Source organism: Perna viridis, chromosome 13 (genome assembly GCF_037379345.1).
Source record: "Perna viridis isolate PV_CMFRI_1.1 ecotype Kerala chromosome 13, ASM3737934v1, whole genome shotgun sequence".
In the NCBI taxonomy this organism is placed as follows: domain Eukaryota; kingdom Metazoa; phylum Mollusca; class Bivalvia; order Mytilida; family Mytilidae; genus Perna; species Perna viridis.
In genome coordinates, this window is record NC_142457.1 from 749,093 (window position 1) to 763,726 (window position 14,634).

General features: G+C 31.0%; 1 long non-coding RNA gene across 1 annotated transcript in view; it reads left to right on the forward strand.

The window, feature by feature from the left end:
- LOC148599154 (uncharacterized) overlaps positions 1-14,391 on the forward strand; it is a 47,966-nt gene extending 33,575 nt beyond the window's left edge. Inside the window, exon 4 of the long non-coding RNA XR_015918159.1 lies at positions 13,391-14,391. This is a non-coding gene — a long non-coding RNA (uncharacterized LOC148599154). The remainder of the gene's footprint in view (positions 1-13,390) is intronic.
- The last annotated feature ends 243 nt before the right edge of the window (positions 14,392-14,634 follow it).

Genomic DNA, 14,634 nt, shown 5'->3' on the forward strand with positions numbered 1-14,634 from the left:
AGGGTCGTCCTGATTTTACATTTTTCAAGTTTTCTACTGATTTTACATTTTTCAAGTTTTTTTTACAGATTTTGTTTATTTGTCCACTGTCTAAGGAAAATCAGGATTTTAACATGTTCGCAAAAGCTCATGTTGAAATCCTAATTTTATCGTCTAGAGAGGCGGGATTATTTAAGCCTCTTATTACAGAATTGGAAATCAAAGAAATAAATTTTCAGGTAAAAACTCAATTGTTGGAATTGATCATTGCAATAATTTGTTAGCATAAATCATAAGGATAGAACAAAGTAAATACATTTTCAATATTTACTTTTGTGCAACAGCACATATGATAGTATTATTGCGTAAGGTTTTCCATATTGGCTTAGTTATTGGTCCGAGGTTTGCCATATTGGGCTGGGGCATAGCTGAAGTCCAATATGATTAACCTAGGACCAAAAACTCAGCCAATATGGAAAACCTGACGCAATTTTATCTTTAATGACTAACTAGTCCATGACGTTATATTGGCTTAGGCCAATATTGACCTTAACCATGACGTATTGGACGGCTAAATGCCATATTGCCACACTTTGATATTGTGTATTGTACTGTTTTTATCACATTTAGGCTAATATTCGAACGCTAGTCAATAATATATTAGACAAATGAGTAACAAAACCAACTGTGAGACCGCGTAAATTCTCTTGATAATAGAATTATTATTTTTTTTTATAATTTGTGTCAATCTAATTGCGAGAGGAATACACTATCTCTAGAACAAAATATAGTCGTTATTTCCTTTGAATAATGTATATGTAGATAACATTGATAATGTCTGGGATGACATTGCAAATTGAATTAATTGATTCTGGTTTTGTTTTTAGATATGTTTCCTCATTTAATTCCATTTGATTTATCATGGTAACGAATTGAGTAAAGAGTAATCAAGAGAACCAAGGTTATAACGGTAATCAAAAGAATGTAATTCAATGACAAAGACCAAACATGGAAAACAGACATACACAACAAAGAACATAAAGTAACTAAAATCATACATACAAAGTAACAAGAGCAAATGAGCAACTCGGAATCTACTAAAAACTGAGAGCATGGACCAGGTGCACTGGTCATTGCAAGTTAAAAATACATTTTAAATATAAGAAATGATATGAAGAAAATATGATTAAAGTCTCAGTATGCAATGCACAGTATAAATTGTTTTTACAATATATTTTAAGCTTTCCATGGATTGAGCTTGACTGTTAATCAGTGCAACTAGAACAGATATATATATATATATATTCAAAATAGATGCACGCATTATCAACAATCTCTGGAGACTGAACGATGTAATATTTCAATTGTCTAAATAATCAACCCGGAAGATATTAGTCCAGTAAAATTCTTGATCGTAAATAATTTAGTAGGAGAAATAAAATCATCACTTGACGATAGAAATTGTGGCCACAAGGTCACATTAACAATTTATTTTTGCGAGACTTGAAACGCCGTCACTGACAAAACGACAACGGATAACCCATTATAAAATTGATTTTAGTTACTTTATGTTCCTTGTTGCGTTTTCCATGTCTGGTCTTTGTCTCTGGATTACATTCTTTTGATTACCGCTATAACCGTGCTTCCCTTGATTACTCTTAATTGAATGGATGCTTCAAATTTTAAATACATATATAAGTAAAATAACTGCCAAATTATTAATTGACTTCTGTTTGAGGAATTGTTTTCAAAATGTACCAATCATGGCTAGCAATACGTGTTTATCGATCGTTTTAGTGGGTATAGTTGTATCAGTATATTTCTTAGGTCACGAGTACTTTTCTCAAAAGATTCCATTAACAGTAGAAATAATTCATGTCTATACAATACGCTATAGAAATTTAGATTAATCATTTCTATTACAATTATAAAAAAGAAGATATTTTATATTATTTTACTAAACCTCTCACTGTTATAACGGTTAATTACTTCCGGTATAGTTCAACAAACACTGGCAGCATGATGTGCTGAATAAGACACACAACATTCTATAACGATGTTTTGTTCGTGGGAAGACGGCCAATCGCTTCAACATTAAAATATAGTAAATCATCAGATTGTCTATCTCAGTCTAAATAGTGTTTGATCCAGTAATTCGTTAAAGAAGATATCCCAAATTACCTAGATTTTAAGGAAGGGTTTAACAACAAAATTCCCGAACTCATCAAATCTAAGCAGTAGTAATAAGGAAAGTCCGTAGAAGAAATGGCACTATAAGGGTAAAAACTGGAAAGTTGGAAACCATGGCAACACTTCTGATTTGGTACATGTATTTTACACTATAAATATTATAGACATTTAAATGTCTTATTTGCATTCAAATCTGTACAAAATGTACTTCACTTACTCGCGAATTATGTTTTTTCTACTGAGTTGACAATAACCTGTATTGTGCCCAGGTAATTTAATTACTTTTTTTAATAATCGAACGATTCTTAATCTGATTGACCAAATTTATCGAGATTTCTACAAAGCAAACAAACAAAAGATGAAGGTATTTCATTAGCTTTTGATTATATACAATCTATTCATCAAGAGTTAAATATAAGTATTTAAAAACATCACAGGGTAGTTGATCTTTTGTACCGTTCCGGCTTATAGATTCACAAATATAAAATATTTCAAGATTAAAAAATCCATGTCAAAAATGCATAACGATTGTCATTTACTGGTGAGTCAAACGACCGATAAGAAAGATTTTTTTTCATTTCACCTAAGATTTTTTCTTTTCCAACTACAGTTATTTAAAACGGAAAATCTTTGTATATTTTGAGAACGTTACTATAATATAGCCCATTTATGACTTGTTGCCTGTTTTAACTTTAATATTACGTTATGTGAAGTATATTTTGTATTGCAGATAAGAACACCTGGTCTGAGGTTCAGATAAGGTATACTTCTATAAATACCGGTTTGTTTTACAATGTAACGCCAAACATATACTAAATTTTATCTATTATAATTATTTTTTTCCATTAATATTTGCCAATATACGTAATGTATAATGACATTAAAAAATAATGTCTTCCTCATTGGCCCTGAACAATTTAAATATACATAGACATCCAGTAAATATCTCAAAGGACAGCAGCTGTAAATAATGTCTTCCTTATTATCTATATAACTACTTTATATACATATAGATAAGTTTTATTATATATATGTGTTGTTTTAAACTCTGATAACAAGCAATGAAACAAAAATATATTCATAAACCATACATTGAACATATTGTTCTTAAAATTGGACAAATTTGCGGTTGATGATCATTTAATATATTTCTATAAAAGTTAGGAATCCGAATCGAACAGATTAAATTTATTTCATAGCGTATATTGATATTACATATTGCACAAAGTCTTCCGCTTATGAGTGATCATTATGTTTTAGATACATGTTTTTGCTGAAATACATGTATATAAAAGAAACATATGTCAAGTTCCTGACTTCTGAAATCATTTTAAACGTGACTTTATTTGTTTATTTATTTGTTTTAGATATAATAAAACACAAATTCAGTCAATATGTATATATATATATATATAAAAGTACGTATTGTTGCATGTAAAAAGAAAAAAGATCCACACAAAAGAAACCAGAATTTATAAACCTCTAGCTTCTATTACTGTAAATGGTTTTCGATATATTTCAACAAGAAAAATAAAACGCATCATAAATTGCGCAATAAAAAATACATAACATTCTGTATACGGAACAACACTATTTCCAAATTAATGTACTTACATATATACATATATCATATACTTAAGGGGTACTAATATCTTTCCAAATCTATACACTCATTGATTGTTTGCCTATTCCATTTTTGAAAATAATCTTAAAGTCTAAATATTTCAATTTAATTTAGAAAAACAAGCACACTACATCAATAACGTACTTATAATAATACTTATACTTTACTTATGATATCACTGAATTCCTTCACTTACTCAATTTCATGACATTTCTGTTATTGGTAGAAACTAGGGGGATACAAGTAAAGATTACTTTTTTGTGGGGGGGGGGGGTAATACGCCTGACTTTTGTTCTTCACAATAAACGTCAAAATGTGAATGTCATAACATATAAGGATGAATAATTCTGCCATCGCTTTTTGTCTGCAAAACGTTTTACATCTAATGTTTTTATCAGAGGTATACGTAGAATATAATAGCAGTGATAAGACCTATACTGCTACCACACTCTCGAAATAAAAGATTGAGGAAAACAATAAATCTGTGCTATCCTCTTTTGATCTCTCTACCAAAGACGATGATTATGATTTACCTCCATGTACTGCATTCCTTAACTCCTTAAGAATACATACAAACAACGTTACATATCGGGATCCGCAAAATGTACCCCAAACCTCTTTCAAAACTTTTAACTTCTATACTCACAGCTGTCAAAGAGGGTCTGCAGTCCTACCACAACACTTGTTACTCCCGTAGTGGTATTAATTCAATGTGGATCCTGAAAAATTCGAAAGGCTTTCAACGCTGCATAATCTTTTTCCCGTACTCAGTGAAAATCCTGACTTAAAAAAACATTATACACCGTCGATGGTACCCTAGATACAATTTATATTTCTTATTAGAGATTCCTCATACTTTGTAAGTAATAATTCCAAATCATCTTCTAAATATACAGAAGATGTTTACAAAACATTGGGATTTTTATCGACAACATATTTGTCCAGTGTGATGGACGCGTGTTTCAACAAATAGTCGGCATTCCAGTGGGAACAAATTGAGTTCCCCTACTTGCTGACCTATTCCTTCAATATTATGATGCTGACTTTATACCTGATCTAATTCGAAAGAAAGAATATCGTTTAGCTAGATCCTTTAATCTCAGTTTCCGCTATATACATGACATATTATCTTTAAAGGGTAATCAAGGGAACCCAGAATATAAAGGTACTCAACAGAATGTAATCCGGGGACAGAGATCAGACATGGGAAACATACATACACAACAAAGAACATAAAGTAACTAAAATCATACATACAAAGTAACAAAAGCAAAAGAGCAACTCGGAATCCACTAAAAACTGGGAGCATGGACCAGATGCTACGGTAGGTGCTTTTTCTAGAAACACCCGCGGAGGTGCTCATAAAAAGCCACCTACTGAATAATAATGAACATTATGTTTCAATAATAAAACATACAAACAAACTCAAACAAAAACAAAATCAATAAAATTTAGACTAAAAAATCACCCTCCCCTAAAACAAAAATAAAAACCAACGAATTTTGAAAAAAAAATGTAGAGACAAAGAATCTGAACTGATGTTATTTTGCAATATCTTTCTAAAAAGGATGAAAATAGAAAAATTGCTAAATTTCCTAAATTAAAAGGCAACGACAATGCCCTAAAAATTACAGTCAGATCCATACCAGTAAACATGCAATAAAATCATATTATGAAATGCAGATATAGCAATCAATAAATGATATCGACACTTAAGTTATATATTTACTTACCAAACCGATGAACCTACTCCACGCTACCATTTTTGTGTAAGAGACCGAGTTCTCATTCGTTTTTTTTTTATTTATCTATACACAACCAAATGTGCCACATATGATAATCATATGGTGTTCGATTCATATGATAATCATATGGTAATCATATGATAATCATATGGTAATCATATGACAATCATATGATATTGAATATATGATAGTCATATGCTTATCATATGATTCTCATATGGTAATTTTGGCTTAAAAACATATGACAATCATATGTTTGTGAAAAGCATACGATTATCATATGATATTCATGCGATAATCATATGTATACCGAAACATATGATTATCATATAGTGCTCGATTTATGATGCAAACCATATGATTCTCATGTGTGGCACATGTGCCTGTGTACGTGTTAATTGGGTTATTTCATGTTCTTTGTTGTGTGTGTCCGCTTTCCCAGTTTTGTCATCAGCCGTTAATTTCTGTTAGAAGTAATGTTCAATGTTCCTTTGAATACTCTGAAACACATTTGTGAACTTTGATATACAAATGAAGTTTATCGTATTAATATTAATTTAGGAATATATTCTTTTATAGTTTACACGTAGTATTCGCAGGCTCCTGCAATATTTAATGATACCGAAGATAATATCATAGTCCTAGAGTTGTATACCGCTACTTATCTTATTTATTTAATCTCCCTTTTGAATGTTTCATTATTGTATTTGAAAAAATAAAGATTAAGGACTATTCCAATGCATAAAACACCATATAGCATAATTGCATAGATATGTTATTAGTCAAATGATGCACTTTTACACAAGATCAGATAAAATATTTATTAAGTGTAAGTGTTTGTAAGAATCAGGCAAAATGGGAAAAATCAGAAACATGCATGTCAAAACCCAACCGATCTGAAAATGTAATATCACTCATGCATACTTTCTCTATTTGAAAAAAAAAAACAAAACATTATTTGATCTCTGCATCATGGCTTTGCGAAGACATTTTTTAAAAAGAAACTTAGAAAAATGAGTTTTTTGTGTTATCTGCCCTTCAAATGTTTATTTTCAGTGCATTGTAATGAAATTGTAACTCAATTGTCCAGCAAGATATTGAACATTTTGTCTGTTTCCTTAATTCTGTCATATTACACTATCATAATTATGTGTTTTTATATCATGATTCATATACTGCCTGATACGCACAGAGACTGACACTTAAAGTTGCTCTGTCGTTTACTAATTGTTTTACTTACGATGTTTATGAAAGTGAAAACTTTACTGTTAAGATCAAGATAAATGGAAAACTGATGAACGCGCATTGATGTTTTAGCTGTTTTAGCGTCTTTTGTCTTGAATGAAGAAAATTGATTTGATATGACACTATCTCTCCCAATACATTACCATTGGGAACACAAAAAGATGATAAAAGATCGAAAACCGTTACAATTACCATAAAGTAACATTTTCAAGTAATTAGGATAACTCGCTTTTCCCTAATAATTCTTTGTTAGTTTAATGGCATATTTAACATCTAACGCAAAAACTATCATGAGAAAGGACAATTTAATAGCAGTAGAATTATCTGGTCGAGTGAACAACATTTAATGTAATTAACAAATGGGAAAACCTAATATATATGAGGACTTTCCAAGTTGTTGGAAATTTCTTTTATATCGAATCGATTCTAGAAAGGAATTCATATCAAATACTTACCGCTGAGGTATAAACAGATATCTCAAGTAAAGCAGATACAAATGGAAAAAGGTACACAAAATATATGTCCTTACCGGTGCACCAGGTCTATGCTCCCAGTTTTTAGTGGAGTTCGAGTTGCTCATTTGCTTTTGTTACTTTGTATGCATGTTTTTTATTTATTTCATGTTCTTTGTTGTGTACGTCTGTTTTCCATGTCTGGTCTTTGTCCCTTGACTGCATTCTTTTGATTACCGCTATAACCTTGATTCCCTTGATTACTCTTTATTCCTTGTGTTTAGATACATCAGTTATTCTTATACATGTACATGTTCTAAAAGCTCCAAAACATCTACTAAACCTTTCTATAATGTAACGTCTAAGGGAACATTGTATTCGTCGATTACATGAGAACATACAGTGGAAGCGTTTGTCACGGGTTCCGGTTATCTTATTGTACAAGATTATAGGTACTCATTCAGGAGTGGTAGTTTGTACTTTTGTAGTTATGTATTTTAATCAATGTTGTAATACAGACACTTACTGACGTCTTAGTGGAAAGATTGAAAAGCTGGTTTTCGTTATTTGATATGCAGGCAGTTTTTTTTACATATTTTGTTACTGGAAGATGGTTGTACGGTACTGTCAGTTTTGAAATTATTGCATACACTGTTTTAAGCATTTGACCTTGCTTGAGATGGCATATCTTTATTTTAAATTTCACCAAATCAAAAATTACCAGTTGAAAAATTTTATGCGTTAAAACAACTTTTATAATTAAAATATAATTTACAAAATCAGTAGGTATAAAAAATAATAATACCCTTTCAGGCTAAAATGCTTCTCTATTGAATTGTTTGTCGAGCTCATTTGCATTTTCACTTTATAGTTATTAACTTTAAACGTACATGTTTCATATTTAGGAAAAAAATCATGAGATGTTCTCTTTCTGAATATTTTGCATGTAGTGTCCAACATGCGGATCACAGAGATGGTAACTGGACACATTCACAAAATTGTATGCTTGAAAAACTTTGTTAGTTTTAATGTGAAACTGGAAGTCACTTGATTGGGACACTATTCTTCATTCCAAAGATAAAAGATATATACACATTATTATAAATTAATAGCGCTATAAATCCATTGTAATGTCAATCAGCTTGAAATTTATGCAGTCTAAACATTGTATAGAAATGCGTTAGGGAGAAACTAATATGACTTTATAGTTTTGTATAGTTTACATATGAAATATATTGGTAGATGTATTGAAAGAGTAATCAAAGGAACCAAGACTCTAGCGGAAATCAAATGAATGTAATCCAGGGACAAAGACCAGACATGGAAAACAGACCAACACAACAAAGAACATACAGTAACTAAAAATTACATTCAAAGTAACAAAAGTAAATGAGCAACTAAAAACTGGGAGCATGGACCAGATGCACCGGTAGGATAAGCGTCCTCTGCTTTTCCAGATACAACTTTTAACGCAAAATACGAACTTGAATGGCATCACTATAACAATGATAAAATCAAAACCAAATAAAATTCTTCTGTTAATAACGAAATAAATCTAATATGTAATATGCTAAGTTTTGACTGGCTTCAAATTGATATGAAATAAAACAGTAACGAAAATATAAATCCCTGGTAATCTAGAAAATGTAAAAATGTATGACTCTTATACCTACTTAAAGGAACTACTAGGCAAGTTACATAATCACCGAATATCATTACGAGATGACAACGAAGGAAAGAAAAAAAACACGCACACACACCCACACACACACACGCACAACAAGTTTGAAATTAAGATACAATCCAGGCAAAACAGTAAAAATAGCAACACAAAAATCATTTGTTGCACATTAACGTAACCAGGAATTAATAGAGAACGAGTTCTTTTATGGTAGTTCGATAAAATACAGAGGTATGTGTCTTAAAAAAATCCATATTGGGCTTAAGTTTTAAAATAAATGTTGTTCCCTCTGGTTTAAAAACACATTATTACTGTAATAAATGATTTTAAAATGTGTTTAATATGGTTTAAACGTGTATAAGATATTCAAGGTTCGGTTTAAACGGGTTTTAGATATTCAGGGTTCGGTTTGGTCAGGTTTTAAAGATATACAGGGTTCGTTTATACAGGTTTTAGATATTCAGTGTTCGGTAAGACAGGTTTAAGATATTCAGGATTTGGTTTAGACAGGTTTAAGATATTCTATGTTCGTTTGGACAGGATTTAAATATTCATGGTTCGCTTTAGACAGGTTTTAGATATTCATAGTTTGGTTTAGACAGTATTAAGATATTCCGGGTTCGGTTTAGACAGGTTTTAGATATTCTGAGTTCGGTTTAGTCAGGTTTTAGATATTCATGGTTCGGTTTAGACAGGTAACACACCATTTGAAGTACGAAGTTATACATGTATTCTTTTTAAGTTGAATATGAAAAGGTTTAAAAGAAGCAATAAAGAATTAGGATGAGAAGGTCGATGTTTTATACAATATTTCATCAATATTAACATCATAGCCCGTGGTGCACACTTGATTGAGGTCGTTTGTATCATACCTCGATAAAGATATATACAACAGTCATTCTTTAAATACAATTCAATAAAATTTTAAGAATTATAAAACATTGCATTACATCCAATCCAATATGCTTGGTTTTGACATTTGTCTGTAAAAAAATGTATCTAATTATAAATTAGCTAATGTGACATTAATCCTTGAAACACGTGTAAAACAAATCGTTTGTATTAATATTAAGATGTATATGACATGTAGGATAAAAAAGTTCGAAAAGTAGTCTTCAAATTTGAAACAAAAATGCATTTTTATTTGCAATAAGGTTGAGACGAATGAAATTGTACATATTCCTCCGCAATGTGGTAGTAAATCATCTTTAAGTTGTGAAAACAAACTATCTCATCTAATTTATACAGAGTAAATCAAATCCGAAAATGTCGCTGTGAATATCCTTTTTTCCAGAATAAGTGGATTAAGTAATTGGATTTTCCGAATTTATTACCAGGGTATCGTGATTTATCAAAACTTTGTCTCTTTGCCTGTCAAACGCTATCTATTATAGATGACTAGTACGATGATATACGACTTCCTTGTTTTTGGACAAATAGAATCTAAATCAGGAAGAAATTTAAGCAGCAAGCATCGGCAAACATTAGACATCTGAACGAAAAAAATGACGGAACTATAACAGTATGACAATGATCAGAATAATATTGTCTTAAGGCTTGAAATGTCAATGTCACAAAAGAAAAACCAATAAAGATAAAAAATGAAACAACTTAAACAAATACAGACAAAAATGTAGTGCTGATAATTTGTGATTTATAGATTGTCTGCAATTACATTATTGGACTTGAGTGAAAAATCTCGATTTTTTTTACAACTACAAAAATATCAATCATCTTTTTTTTCAAATTTCGGTATTCTCTATACGTGTTTCGAGGAGTAATTTCTCACCAGCAGCATCGGAGACAAATATAGAACATTTTTAGTACAAAACTAATTTGCAATGCAAGGTTTGATAATTAAGAGATATGGAATTTTGTGATATTGCATATAATTTGGTCATTTCCTCTTTTTTTGTATTATATAACATGTACATGTCCTTCCATTATACACTTTACATGGTACAATGAAACGATAAAAAACGCAGCTCAGTTCAAGGACATCTAGTGGACAGAAAAAAAAGAATTCATACGGTGATTAAGCGATAATGAGGTTTTATATACTTTATAGCATACACAGCCTGGAACTACGGCAGTTCAGATTACATTAAATATCTACGTCAATCAAAATGACAATAAAAGTGAAATATTCTCAAAACAGGAAGTAACACAATACACCTGAGAAATAAACAGAAAGAGTACAGAGGTAATATGTTACCCTGCCAGAGATTCAAGGTTCCAGATGGTGTGTTGATACAAAGAAAAATGTGTGATAATGAAATATAGTAGTATGTGAAGGACATACAGACAGTCCATGCGTACTGCGACTTGACTTTTAACTTGAGATTAAATATGGACATACGTAATGTCATAATCTTCGACTTACATCAAATTAATAAAATATAATGAGTTTCTTAAAACACAGTTTGGCACAAAGTACTTACTTGAATGGTTAGCTTTTTACAATTAAGATATTAAATACAAACAATGGAAAGTTATTCAGTCAAAAACAAGAACAAATAAATTTAAGGGTTAAAAGTGAAAGATGTTGACTGAGGACATTATTTAAAAAAAAAAAAAATATCTGTACAAAACCACCATACTTTTTATCCTCTTCTCCTGAAATTTAAAAGTAATCTGATATATAACCCTTAATTAGGAATATTTCCAATTGATGTAATTGCATGCCAATTTATGGTGTCGCAAATATTTTTGATAAATTCAATTGAAGTGAAGACTGTATGTTCTCAATACAGAACTCCTCTGCTTATTGTTTATTCCTTTATATTTGGTTATTTCCTGTTGATATTTGACGCAGACCTCTGTTGTTGTCTGCACTTGCCAGAGGTATATAATGGCTGAGTCAAATCTAATACAATTTTCCACATCGTTTACGTTTATCCTTATTCAGAAATCTTTTTTTTGTTGTATGATTTTGAACTGGGCCTTAATCGCTACGTACGAATTGTGATATCGCTGATCCAGTGTATATGTGGTTTATTGGTCTAGTCGAATGCAAACTCCAGGTGTAAGAAATGTCCCATCGAGCAATTAAACCATATTGACAATCGTTGGCTGTTTTTATCCGCTGGGTTATTGTCACTTTCACACATTCCCTCTTCCCACTTTCTTCTTTACTTATAACATTAAATTTCCATACGTTAACTTTAATGCTTTTAGTGACTTCCGTTATAACTGACTTATTTAGTTATTTTACACAGAGACATTCGCCGTAATAACAAAAGTACGACAACCTGAAGACATTATTTCCTCTGAGCCTAACGGGATATGTCATATCTTACTGATATTATTCTCAAGGATTAACAAAGAAAGGTTGGAATTCTGTTGTTTGAATGACTTAAGTGACTTTAGTTTTATTTTCGATGTTTAACGTAATACAAAAGGCGAACAGTGTAAATAATGTAATTGTAAAAGGCGTTGTTTCAATATCAGAAAGCTTGAACTTTAGATACAGCCAGCCAAATCCCGAGTTTCTAGAGTGTCAAAATAAAAGTTAGTCGTCGTTTCCAGGGTAATGTTACTACAAGATTGACGTCATCACCACAGTAGTTTCAGGCTCGTCATCATAAACTCGTGGATCGTTACGGTGTTTACATCTGCACCTTGAAAACTGATTCGTTCAATGTGTCTTAGTTTTGGTTTCTTGTGCTTCGGACCGGTGCACCTGGTCGAGATTTTAGTGGTGTGCGAGTTGCTCATTTACTTTTCTTGCTTTGTACGTATTATTTCAGCTATTTTATGTTCTTTGTAGTGTAAGTTTTTTTATTATCTGGTTTTTGTCCGCGGAATATATTCTTATGATTACCCGTCCATTGTATGACCACTGGCATCAGTTTTTTTTTTTATTTTTCAATAACCCATTTAGGAAAACAAGATTCTTATCCAACGCGCAATATGTGTCTTTCTGTATAGATTTATTTCAGCTTTATTTCGAACTGTAGTAAAATCTAGCGATCCAATTTATGTTTCAGCTGATTGACAGGACTAAACAAATTATATAATTATATCACTACATGTAAACTGAAGCTCATCTGCGATAAAGTGCATTTAGTACAGATCTTGGTGCATTCAGATATGTCAGATATTTCTTAATTAAGATCCAATACATTTGTACTTTAAGTAACAGTTCTGAGTCAGCTTTAGTTACGTTTATAGACAATCTGTCAAGATTTAAATCATAACTAATGAACAAAAGCAAAAAACAAAAAAAATAATGAAAAAAAATCTTTGCTTATAATCTCATAGTGTAAACAATAATTGACAGTTATAAAGGTATTGTGTTTCAGAAACTTTTCCATCGAAAACGATAATACATGTATTATATAAATACATTTCATCCACCCAATACATTTGTAGTACAGTTCGTAACACAAACAAGTACTATCTTTGAAAAAAAGATAGTAGACGCGGTAAAATTTTGTTCTTTTCTATTTATAATTTTCTATATTTTATTCAGGAAATAACATATGACATGCAATTTCGACACTGGTTTTTTTAACGCCACTAAGCTATCAGTGTTTGGCCAGCGGGGAAACAGAATTGCAATCAGGTGACTTGGACTTGCGTTTCCATGGAAGAGCGTCTGGTATCTAATCTGTAGATGCGTATTGAAATGTAACACCGTGTTTAGAACTGGATATTCTTGTATTTCTGAGCCCCTTACAGTATATTCAATGTTACATGATGACCATTTCGTTGATGAAAATGATTCTAACGATTATTTCTTTGTTCGAAAATATTAAACACCACAGGAAGTGTAGGTTCGTCAGCATGGTGCCTTTAATTATGGCGAAATGATATTTTGAGAAAGAACATAATTAAGCCAAGTCTTGAATTAAAATTCCAAACGTTTCTGATTTACCCAATAATCATACTGAATATATATTTAGCGAAAAATGTCGTACTGGAAAAATTCGAAATTTTGTGCTGTGTACTTAATTTAGCATTTTAAAAGAATTAACATTCTGATTCATTAAAAATAATACATAGGAAACTTGTTTAAGATATTGAAAGGTTTTGTGCTCTTTTTTACATTGAATTGTTTTCGATGGTAGGCTAGCTTATCAATATATCTTATTTTTTTTCTAAATGTAAGACTATGGCAATCGTTCTGCTTGATTGATTACGTAGAGCAAATAGTTTCAGTTCACACCAGGAAATAAAAAGACAATGATATGTCATTGTTCTTCAATCTGTTTTGGAACATTCACAAGAGGAAAATAGAAATACGTCCTTGAGCGCCTAAAAGTGAGTATTACAAAGACACATCAAAATATACATAAAATACGTTTAATCATGTCACAAAATATTTGTTTCGATCTCAGTTCCGTACACGTGACACATTTGTAAGATAAATTATTCATAATTAGTACATCGCCGAACCAATTGCATCAGTTTGCATGTAGCTTGTTAGTTACGTATATGTGTAAAGCTTTAGATCAACATGAGTCTATTGGTAGAGGGATATATAGAATTCTATATGAATAAAATGAATAAAAAAAAACAAAAAAAAAACACTTGTGATACATACGTTATCTCTATGTAACAAGTCTCCTGAGATCATATACTGTTAAAGCAGTTTAACGACTTTGTTAATCTCACAATTTTAGTCTGAAGGATTTTTCATAAAGGATACGTTGTCTCGTTCACTAAATTGATTGATTTTATAAGACAACGAAATATACAACAGGAACACACACA